This window comes from Odocoileus virginianus, chromosome 1, assembly GCF_023699985.2.
Source record: "Odocoileus virginianus isolate 20LAN1187 ecotype Illinois chromosome 1, Ovbor_1.2, whole genome shotgun sequence".
NCBI classification, from domain to species: domain Eukaryota; kingdom Metazoa; phylum Chordata; class Mammalia; order Artiodactyla; family Cervidae; genus Odocoileus; species Odocoileus virginianus.
This window is the reverse complement of record NC_069674.1, coordinates 80,285,214-80,305,842: the sequence shown is the minus strand read 5'-3', so window position 1 is coordinate 80,305,842 and position 20,629 is coordinate 80,285,214. Positions and strand designations below refer to the sequence as shown.

General features: G+C 35.8%; 1 long non-coding RNA gene across 1 annotated transcript in view; it reads right to left on the bottom strand.

Annotated features, from left to right (window-relative positions):
- LOC139037069 (uncharacterized) overlaps nucleotides 1–20,629 on the bottom strand; it is a 293,540-nt gene that overhangs the window by 223,486 nt on the left and 49,425 nt on the right. The window contains exon 2 of the long non-coding RNA XR_011489865.1: nucleotides 14,230–14,347. This is a non-coding gene — a long non-coding RNA (uncharacterized lncRNA). The remainder of the gene's footprint in view (nucleotides 1–14,229; nucleotides 14,348–20,629) is intronic.

Genomic DNA, 20,629 nt, shown 5'->3' with positions numbered 1-20,629 from the left:
AATTAGTCCTAAGCTCTGGACTTCCATTCCTGCCACCCTAAAACAAGCACCACTGAAATGCAATCCCAGGAATGCTAGTCATACATACTAGCTTAATTCTTATCTCTTTGGGGACATGACCAAAGGCCAACAATATTAATGAGTATCAAATCCTGCTCATTCTTGGGTTTCCAATTTCTGTTTTCTACTTACCTGTTTTCTATCTATATATACTCTTTCTACTCCTGATGTGGTCTGACTATAGTATTTTAAAGCACTGCAAACTAAAGAAGAAAGGTAGAAGAATTCATGCTCTGTTTTCAATAACCAAGTGATAAGTAAATTGATGGAGGGACCTTCAGGATTTGAATAGAAAACCCACTGCATATATTAATACACAGACACTGCTTAGAAAGGATACAGTTACTGTTTATTTTATCTTGAAAAGGAGGCTTCATCAAATGGGAATATAGAAATCTGATATAGTTTTTTGAAATGTTCACTTAAATTATTTATCTATTAAGAAAATCCTTACCCTTTGTATATAAAGTGCAAATGAAGTATCTTTAGGAAGAAACAAGATGTTTAGAGATAAAGCAGCTCTGAACTAGAAAAGCCAATAAATGGGAATTTTCTGTTAACAGTATTTCAACAGAACACTATTGAAAATTGACTTCTGAATTTTTTCTTTAGTACTGACTTGCATTTGAGTTGCAAACACCCATTACAATTAATCAGAATATTGTTAGAAAACTACATAGGTTTTGGAGAATTAAGAGAGAACACTTAACCTTTTGAAACACTCATGATTTCCCTTTTCATTTGGAAATAGTATTCATACATTGTAAAATGGGCTTCCCAGGTGTCTCAGTGGTAAAGAATCCACTTGCCAGTGGAGGAGCCACAGGGGACACGGATCAATCCTTGGGCCAGGAAGATCCCCTGGAGGAGGAAATGGCAACCCACTCCAGTATTCTTGCCTGGGAAGTCCCATAGGTCAGAGGAACCTGGCGGGCTACAGTCCATGGGTTCCCCAAAAGACTAGGACATGACTTAGCAACTAACACCAACAATGTAAAATACTTTTTAAGAAAATGTGTGATAATTTATTTTTAACTGGAGGAAAATTGCTTTATAATATTAAAATACTTTTGAACAACTAATTTTCTACTTCAGAATACTAAATCACTTTTTCTGATTTACCTCCTGTGTTTTTTAAAAAGGCAACATTAACTGGTGCCCTAGTAATGACAAGGTTGATGCTTCCTGTGTTTATAATAGATGCTCTTATTAACATCACTCATAACCTCAAATAACAGGCACAAAAAACATTACTCAAAAGACAAAGTGGACATTGGAAAAATGGAAAACATGAGATTTATGAAATATATACATACATACGTACAAAAACGTATTGCCAGCCCGCCCTGAGTGATTATATCAATTACCCAATGCTTTGTTAAAGCTTCAGTTTTTAGAGTGAGCTTGTCAAAAATGTGCTATTGTTCTTTTATGAAAATCTTGTTCTTCTATGTATGCTACTTTTTAAAGTCAGTAGCTTACTGGTTTTATATAAATAGGTTTAAAATATTTTATATTAAATGTTTGTTGATCTCTTATAGAGGTACTCAATTAAATTGATGGGTCAAATTAAAAATACATAATTTATTATCATCACTATGTTATATGAATGAGAGGGATTTATTTTATTATTTAATTAATGATACATAAATTATTCCTGAAAGGTTTCTCTAAGTTTATTTTGGGAGGAGATGAGGGTTGACAAGGTTGTTCAGCTGATAAAATAATAAACTTATTATAGCTATGATCTACTTACGTAATGTTATAATATTTCCTTTCACAAAGGGTGTTTGAAATTTTCTAGTCACACGTTAAATAAAGGGTCATACTCATTCGGATGAGTAATGATGCTAAATTTTAAAATATTTTAATTAATAAAACATATTTTCCATAAAACAAACTGGAAGCTCTATCTGTTCTTCTAGTTTTGTGTTTCTCTAGTAATTTATCAAATGGGAGGTAATATTAAAACCCACAGCTTTCATTCACTAAAATGCATCACTAAATTAAAAACAGGAAAAGTAGGTCAGTGAATGCTTTCCCTATTGTATAAATATGTGGAAGAAAAATTTAGCATGCATTGATTCCATCAAGCATATCAATAAATAATCTCTACCTGTATGAGTGCCCCCAAATATTTCATAGATTTATTTTATCATGCTTTAATTTTGTGTGTATAACAGCTATCCTCCAAAGAGTAAGAAAAAGAGGTTCCCTGGTAATCTGAATTTCAATACTTCATGTTCTGTTCATTGATAACTCTGAAATGTAAATGTGCATTCTAACAGCACAGATGCATGATGTATATAAATTTGTTATTTCTCAAACAGAGGAATTTTGAGGAAAACACATTGCTATTAATAACTCAAGATCAGTCAGTTCAGTTCAGTTGCTCAGCCGTGTCTGACTCCTTGCGACCCCATGAATCGCAGCACACCTGGCCTCCCTGCCTATCACCAACTCCTGGAGTTTACACAAACTCATGTCCATCGAGTCAGTGATGCCATCCAGCCATCTCATCCTCTGTCGTCCCCTTCTCCTCCTGCTCCCAATCCCTCACAGCATCAGGGTCTTTTTCAATCAGTCAGCTCTTCACATAAGGTGGCCAAAGTATTGGAGTTTCAGCTTTAGCATCAGTCCTTCCAATGAACACCCAGGACTGATCTCCTTTAGGATGGACTAGTTTGAAATCCTTGCAGTCCAAGGCACTCTCAAGAGTCTTCTCCAACACCACAGTTGAAAAGCATAAATTCTTCGGTGCTCAGCTTTCTTCAGCATCCAACTCTCACATCCATACATGACCACTGGAAAAACCATAGCCTTGACCAGATGGACCTTTATTGGCAAATAATGTCTCTGCTTTTTAATATGCTATCTAGGTTGATCATAACTTTCCTTCCAAGGAGTAAGTGTCTTTTAATTGCATGGCTGCAATCACCATCTGCAGTGATTTTGGAGTCCAAAAAAATAAAGTCTGACACTGTTTCCCCATCTATTTCCCATGAAGTGATGAGACCAGATGCCATGATCTTACTTATCTGAATGTTGAGCTTTAAGCCAACTTTTTCACTCTCCTCTTTCACTTTCATCAAGAGGCTTTTTAGTTCCTCTTCACTTTCTGCCATAGGGTCGTGTCATCTGCATATCTGAGGTTATTGATATTTCTCCCAGCAATCTTGATTCCAGCTTGTGCTTCTTCCAGCTCAACGTTTCTCACGATGTACTCTGCATAGAAGTTAAATAAGCAGGGTGACAATATACAGCCTTGACGTACTCCTTTTCCTATTTGGAACCAGTCTGTTCTTCCATGTCCAGTTCTAACTGTTGCTTCCTGGCCTGCATACAGGTTTCTCAAGAGGCAGGTCAGGTGGTCTGATATTCCCACCTCTTTCAGAATTTTCCACAGTTTATTGTGATCTACACAGTTGAAGGCTTTGACATAGTCAATAAAGCAGAAATAGATGTTTTTCTGGAACTCGCTTGTTTTTTAGACAATCTAGCAGATGTTGGCAATTTGATCTGTGGTTCCTTTGCCTTTTCTAAAACCAGCTTGAACATCTGGAATTTCATGGTTCACATATTGCTGAAGCCTGGCTTGGAGAATTTTGAGCATTACTTTACTAGCGTGTGAGATGAGGGCAATTGTGGGGTAGTTTGAGCATACTTTGGCATTGGAACGAAAACTGACCTTTTCCAGTCCTGTGGCTACTGATGAGTTTTCCACATTAGCTGGCATATTCAGTGCAGCACTTTCATAGCATCATCTTCCAGGATTTGAAATAGCTCAACTGGAATTCCATCACCTCCACTAGCTTTGTTCGTAGTGATGCTTTCTAAGGCCCACTTGACTTCACATTCCAGGATGTCTGGCTCTAGGTGAGTGATCACACCATCATGATTATCTGGGTCGTGAAGATCTTTTTTGTACAGTTCTTCTGTGTATTCTGCCACCTCTTCTTAATATCTTCTGCTTCTGTTAAGTCCATACCATTTCTGTCCTTTATCGAACCCATCTTTACATGAAATGTTCCCTTGTTAATCTCTAACTTTCTTGAGAGATCTCTAGTCTTTCCCATTCTGTTTCCCATTCTCTATTTCTTTGCATTGATCACTGAGGAAGGCTTTCTTATCTCTCCTTGTTATTCTTTGGAACTCTGCATTCAAATGGGAATATCTTTCCTTTTCTCCTTTGCTTTTCGCTTCTCTTCTTTGCACAGCTATTTGTAAGCTGTGAAACTATAACTGAACTATAACTCAAGATAGTACCAGGCAAACATGGATGTACAGTCACTTTAATTATGAAACACCTGTTGACACTTTATCAGTATATCCATTTCTAAATTCACAGGTACTAATTGCCTTCCCTTTGCATTCCTGATTCCTGCTGTAGGGTCAGGTTAAGGCAAAATAGAACTGAACCAAGGAATAGTCTCCACTCAGCCTGCATAGCTTCACCCTCAGGTCTTCCACTTACTAGCTGCACAGTCTTGAGCAATGTAGTTTAACTCAACACTTTATTCCTCTGTTTGTAAAACAGGACCAAAGATTTCAGTAAATATTTCATATTTTGTGATGACTGAGTTTTTAGCTATAAAATATGTAAAATAGTGCCTATGCGTGTGTGTTAGGTCGTTTCAGTCGTGTCCGACTCCTTGTGACCCTGTGGACTGTAGCCCACCAGGCTCCTCTGTCACAGAATTCTCTAGGCAAGAATACTGGAGTAGTATTGCCTCCTCCAGAGGATCTTCCCAATCCAGGGACCAAACCCCCATCTCTTATGTTTCCTGCATTTGCAGGTGGGTTCTTTACCACTAGTGCCACCTGGGAAGCCCAAAACAGTGCCTAGAATGTAGTAAATTATTAATCATTATAAAGTACCATTATTTGCTGAATTATAGTAAGTTATCAATATAAAAAGCAGTGGAAAACAGACTAAATCACATTTTCTAAATGTTTTATCTTATTTGTTCCTAACCAAAAGAATTAAATGTGTGATAAGTACATACAGTGAAGAATGAGGTTTGGGTGAATAGATGTGAGGTAGTCCTGATTTGTCTTAAGCTCATATCCCTACATATTTCTCTGAGTGTGAATGACACATTAATCAATCACTTAATTATTGACTCAAAAACCAGTTTCAGATTTACCAAAAAAATGAGATATTTTCAATGTACACTTTGCCCCCACACATGTATAGCTGCCACCAAGTATCAATATCACTGACCAGAATGGTACATAGTTTATTTGTTATCAAATGAACTTGCACTGACACATTATAACCACTTAAAATCCATAATATACCTTAGATCTCATTCTTGGTGTGGCACATTCTATGTATTAATTTGCATGCTAAATTGCTTCAGTTGTGTCTGACTGTTTGCAACGCTATGGACCATAGCTCTCCAGGCTTGTATGTCCATGGGCTTCTCCAGGCAGGAATACTGGAGTGGGTAGCCATTGCCTTCTCCAGGGGATCTTCCCAACCCAAGGGTTGAACCTGCATCTCTTACGGGTCTCCTGTGCTGCAGGTGGACTCTTCACCATCTCAGCCCCCAGACAAGCCTCACATTCTATGGATCTGGACAAATATATAACCACATACGGGCTTCCTGGTGACTTACACTGTAAAGAATTTTCCCACAATGCAGCAGATGCAGGAGACAAAGGTTCAGTCCCTGGGTCAGAAAGATCCCCTAGAGGAGGAAATAGCAACCCACTCCAGTATTCTCGTCTGGGAAATCCCGTGGACAGAGGAGCCTGACGGACTAGAGTCCATGGGGTCACAAGGAGAGACATGACTGACTAATGCTTTCACTTTCACATAATCACATATATCCATGATAACATCATGCAGAGTGTTTTCATTTTCCCAACAATCCTCTGTGATCTGGCAATTCATCTCTTTTCCCTCCTTCCCCCACAACCATTGATCTTTTCCTTGTCTGGAAGATCATGTATTTAAAGGAATTGTTCCATTTCATCTAGGTTATCAAATTTGTAATCATAAAATAGTCCATATTATTCCTTTAGAATCCTATTAATTTCCTTGAGATCTATAGTGATGCTCTTCCTCATTCATAACTGATATTAGAACTTTGGTCTTTTCTCATTTTTTTTTCTTAGCCTGGGTTAGAGGCTTATTGATATTATTGATCTTTTCTAAGAAACAGCTTTTGGTTTTATTGATTTTCTTCATTAATTTCCTATTTGCAAATTTCATTTATTTCAGCTCTAATTCTCATTCTTTTAAATTTCTACATACTTTGTATTCACCTCGCCCTAATGTTTAAAGATTACTAAGGTGGAAACTTCCTAGGACTGGCTCCCTCTGGAATTTTTAACTCTCAGAGTTGACTGCACTAAGCCTCCAGAAATTCATCAATTCCAGTTTGGGTTTTCCTATCGAAGTGCTCATGCCCATGGTAGTTTCCCCTTGTGCCTCCCTATATTCACTTATTTCTCCAACCTTGGGGGCTGTGGTTTTCCCTGGGCTCTCACCTTTCTTAGAGACCCAATAAGTTATTATATCTTTAGCCTGTTTAGCTTTTTACTTATTGTTAGGATGGAGCGGTGCCTTCCAAGCTCCTTATGTGCAGAATTAGAAACTGGGAGTGTTTCTCAACAGATTTTTATCTACCTAACAACAGCAGTGTCAGTTCCAACTTTCTTTTCACTGAAACCTTGGACATGACAGCTCAACAAGCTTACATCTTGCAGATGGTAAAGATGTGTGAATTTTTAACTTCTGTGATTTTAATCTGTCCCAATTTTAGAGCAAAGAGATTACCACATGGTCTGCTGGTGCCATGGAGTAGGTATTTGCCTTTGGACATGATATTATGTCCCCTACACATTTTAAAGCCTTATAATTCAGTAAAGTGAGGACACAGATAAGTCACCTAGCATTTGGCAAACACACGCACCGATTTCAATCATAAGTTAGTGACACAAAATCAGGCATCATGGCAGTCTGGTTCCAGAAGTGGACATATCAGAGATACTGTGTGAAGCCTGTGTCCACAGCTCACTGTCTGCAGAGTCTGTGCCCCATGAGGGCAGCAGACCTGCCTTCAGCTATCTCTTTTCTATGTCACTCTCGCCACCTGTGTGTACTCCCAGTTTCTTTATAGCCCACCTAGATATTCTTTAGGCTATGCAATATACTTTCATTATGCTCTTTGCAACTAAAATCCCTGCTACTCCAGATTTTTATTCCACATGTGTTTTTCTCTTAAATAACCTTTTGAGAAAGTAAGAAAAGAACAAATGGAGAATACAGTATTTTAAGACAAATGTGTCTATTTTCACAAGTGGCAACTATTTGTATCCTTATCTCTCACACACATATAACACGTTTTCACAAAACAAACTGAACAAAAGTACACAATTATTCTATTCATTCACCATTCTGCACCTGTAATCACTCAATTCTCAGAAAATGCATACACAAAGATTATAAATTGTAAGTAATCATTGTTAAAACCTAAAATACATTCTATAAAACAAACTTGCACTCATGAAATCGAGTAAATACATGAAGAGTTTTTATAAATTTTCTGCCATGTTTATATTCATGTTCTCCGAATATGTGTTATGATATTTAATTTTTTTACAACTTCAGCTTTAAGTTTTCCAGTTACCTGGTAAGAACAATTTTAAAAAACCCAGTAATTCAAATGATATTGCCATCAGTTGTGCTATGCTTATGACACTAAGATTTATAGCAAAAACTACATAAAAATGAAAATAAAGACAACTTAGAGTTTTAAATTATCTAAGAAGGAATACATTTGATCTAACTCTCCTTAAGTTTCAAAGCCTCAGTTAACAGTCTAGACAGTTCCTTCTTCGGGACCTCATGTGTAACGGTGTGCTGTCCTAAGAAGCTTTTTCTACACATTTTGTATTTCACACGTTAAACTAGGCATCTGTTGTACACTCTCCTCCCCCAAGATACGACTGAAGTCACAAAGTTATAGCTAATCCATTTTATAATATTCTTTCATTTTATTTTCCATGATTCTTGGCCTAAGTTCACTCCACATTCAGAAAAGCTCTCTTCATTCATTTTTCACTTTTGAAAAATAGCTTCTGGAGGAAAGTGACTTGAGGCCATAAAAGGCTTATGAACTAAACCTGAGTTAAATTTGAACTGGACCTCTGATTTCCTAAATTCAGATTCTTTTTCATAGCCCAAGGAGATTCAATTAACCTAACTTTCAGAATCTAATTACATTCATTGTTTCAAATTAACACTCTCTTTTTCATTCATTAAACATTTGCTAAATTCCCATAATAGAATGTCTTCAGAATTCAAAGAAACATGCTGTTAGAAATGTTTTATCGTCTCTGTAAGTTTCAAGTTTATACAACTCAGTGTTTTTCCAATGTGGTTTTGTTGGCTTATTGTTTCTTCTTTATTAGTTCATTACCATTGATGGGTAAGGCCACATTTCAAATTGTCATACATCCCAACTTCCTTCTCAAAGCATATTAAACCTTCATTTGTAAAGAACTGAATTAGATAACACTTCTAAGCAAAACACAGATGTCTAGGTGGTAGATTCAGCATATTAGAGTTGGAAAGGAATGTAGAGGCAGTCAGTCATCTCATATAAGAAAAAAGGAAAAAACACAAAAATGATTTAAAATTTTATAAAAGACCTGGCCAAGAGTACAGTGACAATTATTGATAGGTGACGAGGATGCAGGCTTCTTGGAATTTGTGGCCAATATTCTCACTATATAAACTACCAGTTTTGGTATGATGACACTAATGCCACTTCTGTTATATTTGCTTTTTACACTACAACATCATAATTTAAAACTATGTTTTAAATGTAAAAGAGATATTGTACTATACATTTGGTTCTCCTAAATGTGCCAAGGTTACCATTCTTTATTGTTTTTTTATCAGGTTATTTTTTGTAATAGTAAGGTACTTCAAGGAGAAAAGAAGGCAATTAAATTTAGAAGCCAGATGTCAGGAAAATATTTGATCTCACATGAAAAGAATTCTGATTAAGAGGCTTAAGAAATGCTGAAAGATCAATGCATCATTAAAGAGGATCAAGGGATAGGTAATTCTTAATTTTTGATAGCTTAATTTAAATTTCCTAAAAAACTACAAAATTACTAAACAACTTCATAATTCCTGTATGAATGATTTCTATCATCTTTGAAATTCCAATAATCTTAACTTTCTACATCTTTTCTCCCCCTTGTCCTATTATAGTACTATACTCTGGGGATGAGGCTATTCCCTTTCCCAGTTACCAATATGGTGAACATTTCCAAAGTACAAGAGAAAAATAATCAAATATTATTTGACAAGGCAACATTTTTCAGTGGAAAATGCACGATTATTAGAAATCAGTAAACTGAATTTTTGACCTAACTCCACAAAGACCATACTATTAGTCCTAAAAAGCTTTGTGTATCTATGTAATCACCTATAAAATTAAAAAACTACAGTAGTTTTCCTTAACTCATGGGGTTGTTTTAAGGGTAAACTGAAGTGATAAAAGCACCACAACCACAATGGTGGTGGTTTAGTCGCTCAGTCGTGCCCGATTCTTGCAACCCCATGGACTGTAGTCCGCCAGGCTCCTCTGTTCATGGGATTCTCTAGGCAAGAATACTGGAGTGGGTTACCATTTCCTTCTCCAGGGGATCTTTCCTACCCCGGAACTGAACCAGGGTCTCTTTCATTGCAGGCAGATTCTTTACAGACAACTACAATATCTATTTATTAATCTCTTACCATTTGTGGCAGAGTTACATGCTATACTTTCAAGGAAAGGTAGGAAATGCATTCCTTCTGCCCAACAGGTAAACCAAATAAACAAGCCTGGAGCTAACAAAAGGGAAAATTATGTACTGACATGGGAAAGAGAAGGAAAAAAAATGAAATTTTACTTAAGCCTAGTCTCTGCTGTGAATAGCTGGTGATACCTGAACATGTATTTTGTATAAATGAACATAGTGTCTCTATTGTACAAACAAGAATATTTATTGCAATTACAATTTGTTTTATAACCCAAACAGATCTAAGATACTATGAATCTATGCTACATGCTATGCGAAAGGAATAAGAGGTCTTAAAAACTTCATGTTATCTTTCGCAACATTTTACATGATAGAATAAGGTTCTAATGGAGTTGAATTTCTTTGATTGAATTAAGATTATATATGATTTTTAACAATATATTCAATTTATTGAAGAGAGTTCGAAGTATAAACAACCTTCACTTATTGTTCATTTCAGAAAAAAGTAAGTTTACATTAGTTGAAAATTGAGGAGTGTTAAAAGATAATTTTCAAGAGTAAACAGAATTAAAGTGCTAAAAATGGAAAATAACTGCATGACTTTGAGATAGAAGAGAACAAAAGAGAACATGCTTTTCAGTGGAGAAATCAAAGTCTAAAAATTATGCAGCCTCCTTTTAAGTGTCAGTCACAGGCACTGTCAGCTAAAAATATTAATTTTAACATTACTGACCCTTCAGATACTTAGGACACGTCAAATGACATTCAGAGCACAGAAGTGAGAAACTGGTAATCAACAATTTAATATATATTCAAATGAACATTATAATAAGAGGAAAATTTATGAAAGGGAATTTATAATAGCTTAAGAATTATTGGTAGATACTTAGGATAACTTCAATTCTGTGATTACAGAAGAAAAGGACCTATAGGGTCTTTAGGTGATTTCTGATTATAGTCGTTTGCTTTAAAGAAATTTTCTGCGATGCCTAAGAACTTTGCTTTGGTTAACCTTTTCAGAGTTAGAGGATTCTGACTTACCTAAGTTGCCAATCTTTAACTTTCTAGGGAATGATGAGGACTGTCCAGTATTTTCTACTACGTGTGAATGTATCACCTACAAAGAACTGGGGGTCCTTTAACTTTTTTCTCCACTTGGTCATAAAACAGATCTTGCTGTTACTTTTTTTTTTTTCTCATTTGCTTGTGTGTATGTGTGCCCTCCTCATGCTGAATATAATAATTAAAATCACCAGGATGTAGTATATTGAAATGAACATGTTTCATCTTTTAAAATCCTATCTAATCTCTTTTCTATTCCTCTGTAGTAGAAACATATAGCCTACTGAATACAAAACAGATTTGGTAAACTTTTGAACTATAATGCTAGCATTTTACAGAATTTAAAAGAAAAATGTGAATCCTGTAAAGTTAAATTGCTTGGCTATTTTTAAATAACTTGACCTAACTGATATTTATGGAATATTCCACCCAACAATAGCAGAATACATATTTTTCTCAAGAATAATGAATCATTGGCCAAGATATACACACTCTGGGTCAAAATACAAACTCTAACATATCTGAAATGATAGATATCAAATCAAAACTAGAAGTAAATAATGGAAATGAAGTAGGATAACCCTTGTATATTTAGAATTTAAGTAGGACATCTCTAAATAACACAAAGATCTTAAAAAAATCCTCAAGGAAAATTAATGATAAATAAGGATAGTCTCTGTTCATAGACTGGAAAACTCACTTAACTAAGATGTCAAGTCTTTAAAGTTTAATATATGGATTCAATGTCTAACCAATCTAAGTCCCAGCAAGGAACTTTCAAAATATTGATAAACTGATTCTAAAGTTTGTATGGAAAATTAAAAGATGAAAGTCAACAACATGTTACTAAAGAAGAAGATTGGAAGACTCACACTGCCTGATTTCAAGATTTATTAGAAGGGTATATATTTAAGAAGTGTAATATTAGTGAATAAACAAAGCTGTGGATCAACAGAAGTGTCACTACCAAACTCAAGATTTACTATAAACCTACAGTAAACAAGACAGCGTGGTACTGTGAAAGAACAGACATATGGATCAATGGAACAGAAAAGGGAGCCCAAAAATAGATCTATGCAAATAGAGACAACAGATTTTTTTGACAAAAAAATGGCAATTCCATGGAGAAAGGCTCATCTTTTTGACAAATGGTGTTAGAACAAATGGATGTCCATAACAGACACTATTAAGAGAACAACAAGCCATAACTTGTAGAAAATATTTGCAAAACACAAATCTGATAAAGAACATGCATCCAAAATAGGCAAAGACATCTGAAAGCTCAATGATAAAGAAGCAAACAATCTGCTGGGAAAAAATGGGCAAACTATCTGAAGAGACAACTCGTTAGAGAAGATACACAGATGCAACTAAGAATACAATAGATGCTCCACCTCATTCATTATTGAGAAACATACATTTAAAAATTAGAAACCACTACACTCCAATTAGAACTACTAAAACAACAATATTTAAACATCAATATCAAGGGCTAAAATGACAAAACTTGACAAAATGACATGTTGATGAGAATTCAGACTAGCAAAAACTGTCATTCCTGGTGAGATGAATGACAGCCACTTTGGAGGTCAATATGGCAGTTTCTTATGAAGCCAAACATAATCTTACCATGCGATCCAAAAATCACATTCCTAGGTATTTATTTATCCCAACCGGTTTGAAAATGTATGTCCACACCAAAAAAACTGCATGCAAGTAATTATAACAGCTAGTCATACTTTCTTTAAAACTTGAAGCAACCAAGATGTCCTTCAATAGTTGAACAGACCATGTGATTGCAGAAATCCACATGCATGTGTGCATGCTAAGTCCCTTCAGTTGTGTCCGACTCTTTGCAACCTGTGGACTGTAGCCCGACAGGCTCCTCTGTCCATGGAATTCTCCAGGCAGGAATACTGGAGTGGGTCACCATTTCCTACTCCAGGGCATCTCCCGAACCCAGGGAGCGAACCCAAGTCTCTTGCATTGCACGCAAATTCTTTAACACATGAGCCACCAGGAAATGTGGATATGGGTTGGTCATTGCGATACTACTATATACACACACTGGAATTAAACCAAGTAAACAGATGGTGGTTTGTGGGAGCTAGCTCTCCTCATTTTGACACTGCAGTTTATAGATGAGCAGGGCGATGAGATGAGAATGACCTCTGGGGTAGTAGATGGGGTGGTGGTATCAGAATGCACTCATATCCCATTTTAAATAGATACAGATGATTATATATATAATACTTATAAATATGTACCTATATGCTGGTTAGGTCCCAAGGAATACTGTAGCTTCCTCATTGATACATATGATTTCCTCCTGTAGAACACTGAGAGTTAGACAGGATTTGATTGTTAAGAGAAGACTTTAGAGGACCCAAAATGTCGATGTTCACTTATTTATTATTTAATGAATTTATTTTATTCTAATAAATTTAATAACTTATTAAATTCTAATAAATCTAATAAATTCACTATTTTATTATTTTTTATGAATACAGCAAAAGCATTAAAGTAAGAGTATGCATCTTGATCAGTGATTGCATTACAGACTCAAGCTTGAATTTTTCTTGCTTTCTAATAACCATAATAGGCTATATACTATCTCTCTCTGATCAGAAACCACCAAGGTGGACTCAAATACCTGCAAGCCTGGAATGGAGTCTTAGATGGAGCTTCTTACACCTTGCTTGTATTGTGGGCATGTTTCTTGTTATGCAGAGTGCTGCTGGCAGAGCCCTCCAGGTATCTCAGAAATACAAACTGTCAACCTCACTGATCTCAGTAAACACCAATAGCAAGCTTAAACAAATCATCCCCGAACTCATCACAGGCTCCACTGTATTAACCAGTGCATTTCATACCTTATCAGGGGCCATTACCCTGTAGTTATTTCAAGAAAACCTGCTCAGGGCAATTCCAGACCTACAGAATTAACTCCTTACAAACCTCCTCACTCCCCAGAAAAATGAAGCAATATTTCACTGTTGCAACACATTTTTCTTATTAGTCATTAAAACAAATCTGACTTCTGTATTTATTCAGTGAATGTATACAGTTTTTAAATTTTTGATCCTCCAGAAGCTGAACCTGAGGCAGGGACTCAGGTGTAGATATTTGGGGGTGGGGGAGATTAAGCCCAGAAGAGAGATGTAATGGAACAAAGTGAGTAAGTTACAGAATCAAGAAAGTCCTGTATCAGGGCATATTATACATTTCACATTAGTGAACTACAGAAGCTCAACTCTACTATCTGCCCTTGAGAATTTTTCAAAAAGGATCCCAGAAATTACTTCCTCTTGTAAACAGATCACAGCTTGGAGTATTTACCCTGCTGCTGCTTTCTTCCACAGGCTGGAGATCGCCTACATGGGGCTTCTACTCCACACACCTTCTCCGCGCCACATACTCAGATGCCAATACAGTTCTAGTGATGTTGGAGAAAGCACTGCAGAAGAAAGAGGATAAGATGCCCAGTGTATGAACTGGATCAGTGTCAGCACCAGGTAAGTCTGGTCTCACCAGAACTGCCTACAACTGACATTAACTAATGCTAGTACCAGAGGCAAGCTAAGGAGATACACTGCAGAATATAAGCAATGTGTTATACTTGTTTACTTTTTTATTGTCTTTCTTATCTGCTAGACAGTAAGCCACAATCTGTGTATGATTAAGACCTGTGACTATTTTATTCACAATGATGTACTAATCTTCTGACCTAGAGCCTGAAAATAAAAGTGTTAGTTACTCAGTCGTGTCTGACTCTTTGTGACCCCGTGGACTGTAGCCCACCAGGCTCCTCTGTCCATGGGATTCTCCAGGCAAGGGCACTAGAGTGGGTAGCCATTTCCTTTTCCAGGGAATCTTCCCGACCCAAGGACTGAATTTTGATCTCCCTCGCTGCAGGCAGAGTCTTCACTGTCTGAATCAGGGAAACTAACCTAGAGCCCAGTTCATAGTAAACACTTAATAGATACTTCTCAGAAGGAAGGAATAGAGGAAGAAGGAAAGAAGGGAGATCAGAAGGGCAGCACAAATCAAATTTCCACACAAAAGTATATGTGAGCAACAAAGAGTTGCATGGCTGGCGCTAGAAGGTACAAAGGTTACAGTATTAGAAATCATGGCAGTGGCGGTGGAGGTTCAGTCATTAAGTCCTGTCCAACTGTTGTGATCCTGTGGACTGCAGCCTGTCAGGCTCCTCTGTCCAAGGGATTCTCCAGGCAAGAATACTGGAGTGGGTTGCCATTCCTTTCTCCAGGGGAGCTTCCCAACTCAGGAATCAAACCCTGGTCTCCTGCATTGCAGGCAGATGATTTACCATCTGAGCTCTGAGGCAAGCCCCAGAAACTTTGGTAGAGTGAAAAAAAAAAAAAAATGTAGAATTTCCACTAAGAGAGTTCTCAATTTTAAAACTCATCTACTTTACAGTTTTGATTCAAGGCTACTCTGCAGATGACATTATTATCATTTCATTATTAATTAGCAATATCTTTCAAAACAAAATGATCATTTCTAATCATTTCTCTGCACTTTCTAGAGCTAAGATCACTGAGAGAAAGATCAAAAGAATTTGATCTTTCCTTTCATTTTTAGGAAGCTCACAGAAATCCTTTCTGACAACTGTCAGATTTTCTACTCTTTGTCAAGCCTAGTGATAGATAGCCTTACAGCCCTTGGGAATGAATCTTTCAAGTCAGAAATCAACTCTTGTAGCAACTGTGAGTATGCAAGATAAACAGATGGTTCTATATTCCCAAAGAAGTGTGTTTATATATTTATTTTGGTGGTTTGTACACAACTTATATTTTGAGAGCTTAGTTACTGAAAGCTTCCTTGAAGAAGAGTGAAATTATTTGGATGAAGAGAGGATGTTATGTCTTCATTAAATCTGTTTTTGTTTGGTTAGAGAATAAATTGTGGTATCTTGCTTTTAATATTCTCATTGTAGATTTTGAGTTCATGATTAGAAAATATTCTTTCATTTTAAAATGGTTGTAACTAAACATTAGACAGGAGAGCAGAGAAAGTATTCCTTTTAGATTGCTCTGTTGTTCCTCAGATATTTTTTTTTCTATTTTCTGAGCATTTTGAACAGTGAAGTGAATAATAACAAATTAACAATCACCTTGATAAAGGTTTGATAGATTATTAACAATTAAATTAGTTACAATCATCACTCAGAACAAGAATCAGACTTTAACACAGTAACATTAATGTGAAAACTTTTTCTAGGTAAAGTACTAAGTATTTAAAGTATAAAATGTATATTTTATTACCTGTATAATAGCATACACGACTCCAAAATGAGAAACTGGTCAATATTACTTTATGTACTGTTTAAAAACTCTAAAATAAGATGATTAATATCCCTAGATTTATTTGTAAGGTGAAAAACCTAAGTAATTCAGTGAAAATTAAATATTAGAGTACCCTTTAATGAATGGATGAATGAATGAATAATCAATGAATGTACACTCACATAAACAAATAGTTTTGTTACTTTCAAATATCTAAAGAAGAGAGAAATGATTGCCTCCAAAGTCCTATTGTAATAAAGACTACGTAATAAATATCATGATATTTATATTTTAAACTTCTTTTATTTTGAAATAATTTTAAAGTAACAGAGCAGCTTCAAAAACAGGGTATAGTTTGCACTAATTTTCACATCTTATAATCCATGGCACAATCATTGAAATAAAGAAATTAGTTATTAACTACACAATTTATTCATATTTCACCATATTTTCACTAATATCCTCTTGCCATTCTGGGATACAATTCAGTATCTACGCTGAATTCAATGGTCATACATCTTTTCATCCTCCAAATTATGACAGATTTTTTTTAATCTTAATAAGCTTGAAAAATACTGGTTGAGAATTCCATAGATTCCATCAGCTTCTGGGGTGTTGAGGGTTTTTTTCATGATGCAGGTGATATTATGAATCTAGAGGGAGAATACCACAGGGGTAATGTGCCCATCTCAGTCATGACATTAAGGGGGATTATCTATCTATCTATCGCAAAGGGAAAAAAGACAGTAACTCTACATTGTCAAACACATTTCTCCAATATGTTATTTTGTTTCCACCTGTAATCCAAAAATATATTAAGGAATATCTTTTGAGACTGAAAATATTTTCTCCTTAAACTTTTGCCCTCTAGTATTAGCATGATCTGTGGATCTTGCCTGCCACAATTATTACTGTAGTGGTTACTAATGTTGTTTTTCTATTTCATTTTTTCTACATTTATTAATTTTGCAAAGAGGTGTTGTTCCTTTCCTCTCATTTTATGCCTTCATTCAATCATCTACTATCATCAGTATGGATTCATACATATTTATTTTATTATTTTGGCCATAATCCAATGTTTCTATTTACTTTGTTGCTCAAATTGTTCTAATTTGGCCATTGGGAATGTTTTCAAGTCTGGCTTCTATCTTTTTGACATTGTATCCTCCTTTTTCTTGAGTGCTGTATTACTTTCTGGCAAAACAAGATGCTCTCATTTCCTCTTATATTTCCCTAACCTCAGGTTTAGAAACAACTTGTCAATGGTTTTAATATATATTTCAAATAACATTTTTGTCTTTATTATGGTCAAATATACAAAACATAAAATTTAGTGTTTTGATCATTTTTACTGTACATTTCAGTGGCATTATATACACTTGTACTGTTATCAACACCATCATTCATTTCCATAATTGTTTTATCTTCCCCCAATTAAAACTCTCTCTCTGTTGAACAATAACTCATTCCTAGCAACCACCAGAGAAAGTTTGAAGCTTTTCTATTTTTTCATTCACACAAATTTCACCACTATAAGTACCTCATATAAGTGGAATAATAAAATATTTTTCCTTTTGTGTCTGGTTTATTTTGGTTGGCATAATACATTCAAATTTTATCCATATTATAGTTAGCATGTATATAAATTTCATTCAGAAGGAGTCATCTCTAATGTTATATTATCAACATTTTTATAATATTCTCATAAATCACATTTTCTTAGATACTGGACTATCAGATATTCATTATCAGGAGATCACCTTACTTTATACTAAAAATACTATACTCTCTTAAATGGCTTCCCAGGTGGCTCAGTGATAAAGTATTTGCCTGCTATCACAGGTTTGATCCCTGTTTGGGTCAGGAAGATCCTCTGGAGAAGGAAATGGCAACCCACTCCAGTATTCTTGCCTGGAGAATCCCACAGACAGAGAAGAACTTTGCAGGCTACAGTTCATGGAGTCGCAAAACAGTCGGATAAGACTTAAGGATTAAAACAACAACAAATCTCTTAAATGTTTTAGTAAAATATCCTGCTATTGCTAAATGTGTAATTTGTAAAGTGAGATACTGTTTTAAAAAGCATGGCTTAAAACTGCTACTTCCCCTAGAATACAGAAATAAGAGAAATGTCATTCCAACACTAATGATGAGGATAATTATTATAATTCTCAAACAAAAATGTTAAACAAGCCAGAGATGTTTGGCAAAGTGACCACCTAATTACTAAAAATCCAAAATATGACAAGTTCCTTCAAGACAAGATGTAACAGGTAACTTTCACTCTGGCAGCAATGAATGGAGATGGAAGTCATCAAACACTGGAGAGAACAAAGTAGATCGACACTTAACAATGTTTTTCAACTTTCAAGGAAAGCATGGGTTACAGTTTGTTTTCTCTGGGAGTCCCAGATTCAGCGTTCGCCTGCATACAGTTGCCAACACTTCCCTAAGGGCCACGGCAGAATGCTTACAACAAAGCCTGGGAGTTAGGTATAAAAACTCACAGGCTGAGAAAGACTTTTACAGAAACACAGATACATCAGTCATTCTGTATCCAAGGATGGAATAGAGGAATAAAGAATGAGGCGAATCCCTCCAGCACTCCACATGCTACAGTGAACAGGAGGCAGTAAGTATCCACCTTTAGGGTAAAGGATCTTTAAGATTGTGACTAGAGTAACCAATCAATTTTTGATTCTAGCTTATCATGTTCTGTTTCTTTGAGATCTTTTGATAGAATCAACATGCCTATAGAAGGCCTAACTGCTAGGGAACTAAGCCAATGTACAATCATTCAGTCATTGTAGTATATGCTAATTACCAGGAGTTAGAAATAGCTTCTTTGATGAAGTTCTTGCTAAAGAATTCTACTTGGATTGGCTCCTAAAATCATATCCAGATGTTCATTACTACAACCTCTCTCCGCTCAGTGTAATCAGTTTTGGATCCAACTCTGTATGATAATACATCCCATTTACATACTGTCTCTGTAAGAAGAAAATTATCCACAAGCACCACTCTCTTCCTTAGTGTACCGCACAGAAGAAAATTTCCCCTGCTGTGTATCTCAAACACATGGGTGTGCAAATGAGGATGTAAAATCAGTTAAGAATTGAACTGCTCTGCATAATAAGACAGTGTGAAGAGAAAAGAAGCAACGAACTAACAAATGTGGGTTTTATAAAGATGGCTTAGCTGCTATGATGTGTGATGTGATTCCATTTAAAACTCCTGCAAAGAATTAAATACATCTACCAAAGAAATGAATGCTTTGTGGGAGTATCTTTTGACTGAGAGAACAAAAAAGGCAACTAAAATTCACGTGAGCCTCAGCACGGAACAGAACAAAGGTGACAGTTTAAGTCACCACCCAAGAAGCAGAGGAGGCCAGGAGAATGGAAGTGTGGACAAAATGAGCAAAAATCTTTAGGGAAGATGTGGATTCTTATAGGCCATGAGACTGGCTGTGGGACTCAAGAAGAGTGTGTCCGGACTGCCTGTGCATTGGGTCCACCAAGGGTCATGTCAGTTCTATCTGCTTTTAGAGAATCCTCAGCTACCTTCCAACATCCCCATACTCCTGCTACACAGTATTCTAGTTCATCACTTATTTTGGTTTAAATGTAAATATATAACGTTTGGACATAAGCAAGTAAGATTATTGTCAATGGACTGAGGCCAAATTTGATAACAAAATACTTCCCAGTAGTAGGATCATAAGTGGGAGTGATGTCCAAAATTTAAAGACCTTGTGTTATTAGATTAAGTGATAGAAATCATTATGAAAATAGGTGGGTGAGAAATACTTGAAAAATATTTGGAATATTAGGTTTCAAGGACTATTTATTTGACATGAATACTTTAAGGAGAAAATATATCTGGACTTAAGATTACTAAAATCATATTATGGGAAAACCTAGGGGTATTACAATTCTTAATATAGTGACAAGATCTCATCTGGGTAGCTACACTAATTACATATACATTTTCTTATTCTGTTTTACTGATGAATATTTTGTGCTCTGACATACAGTTAGTGTGCAATTCTCTTACATATTGCAGAATAAAATATAGAATTGACATATTAAAAGGGATTATCCTTTGTGTATCTCATATGGATGGAATATCATCATCTCACCATCCTAAATCAGCCTCCCCATTTTCTTCTCTTTCAGACCAAATTCCACCAGAAGTTCTTTGAAAACTTAATAATAGAATGGTCAAATATTAAAGAATATCAAATATTATCCAGCTCAGCAACCATCTTTTATAGATAAGGAAACTAAGTCACTGGAGATTAAAATGATATTCTAGTTAGTGAGAAAAAAAGGTGGACCACAGTACAGGCTTGTCTGTTCCCAGTATATCTGGCCACTCATGCTACTCAAACCAATCCCACTACCAAAATATCTCAGTACCCCCAAACC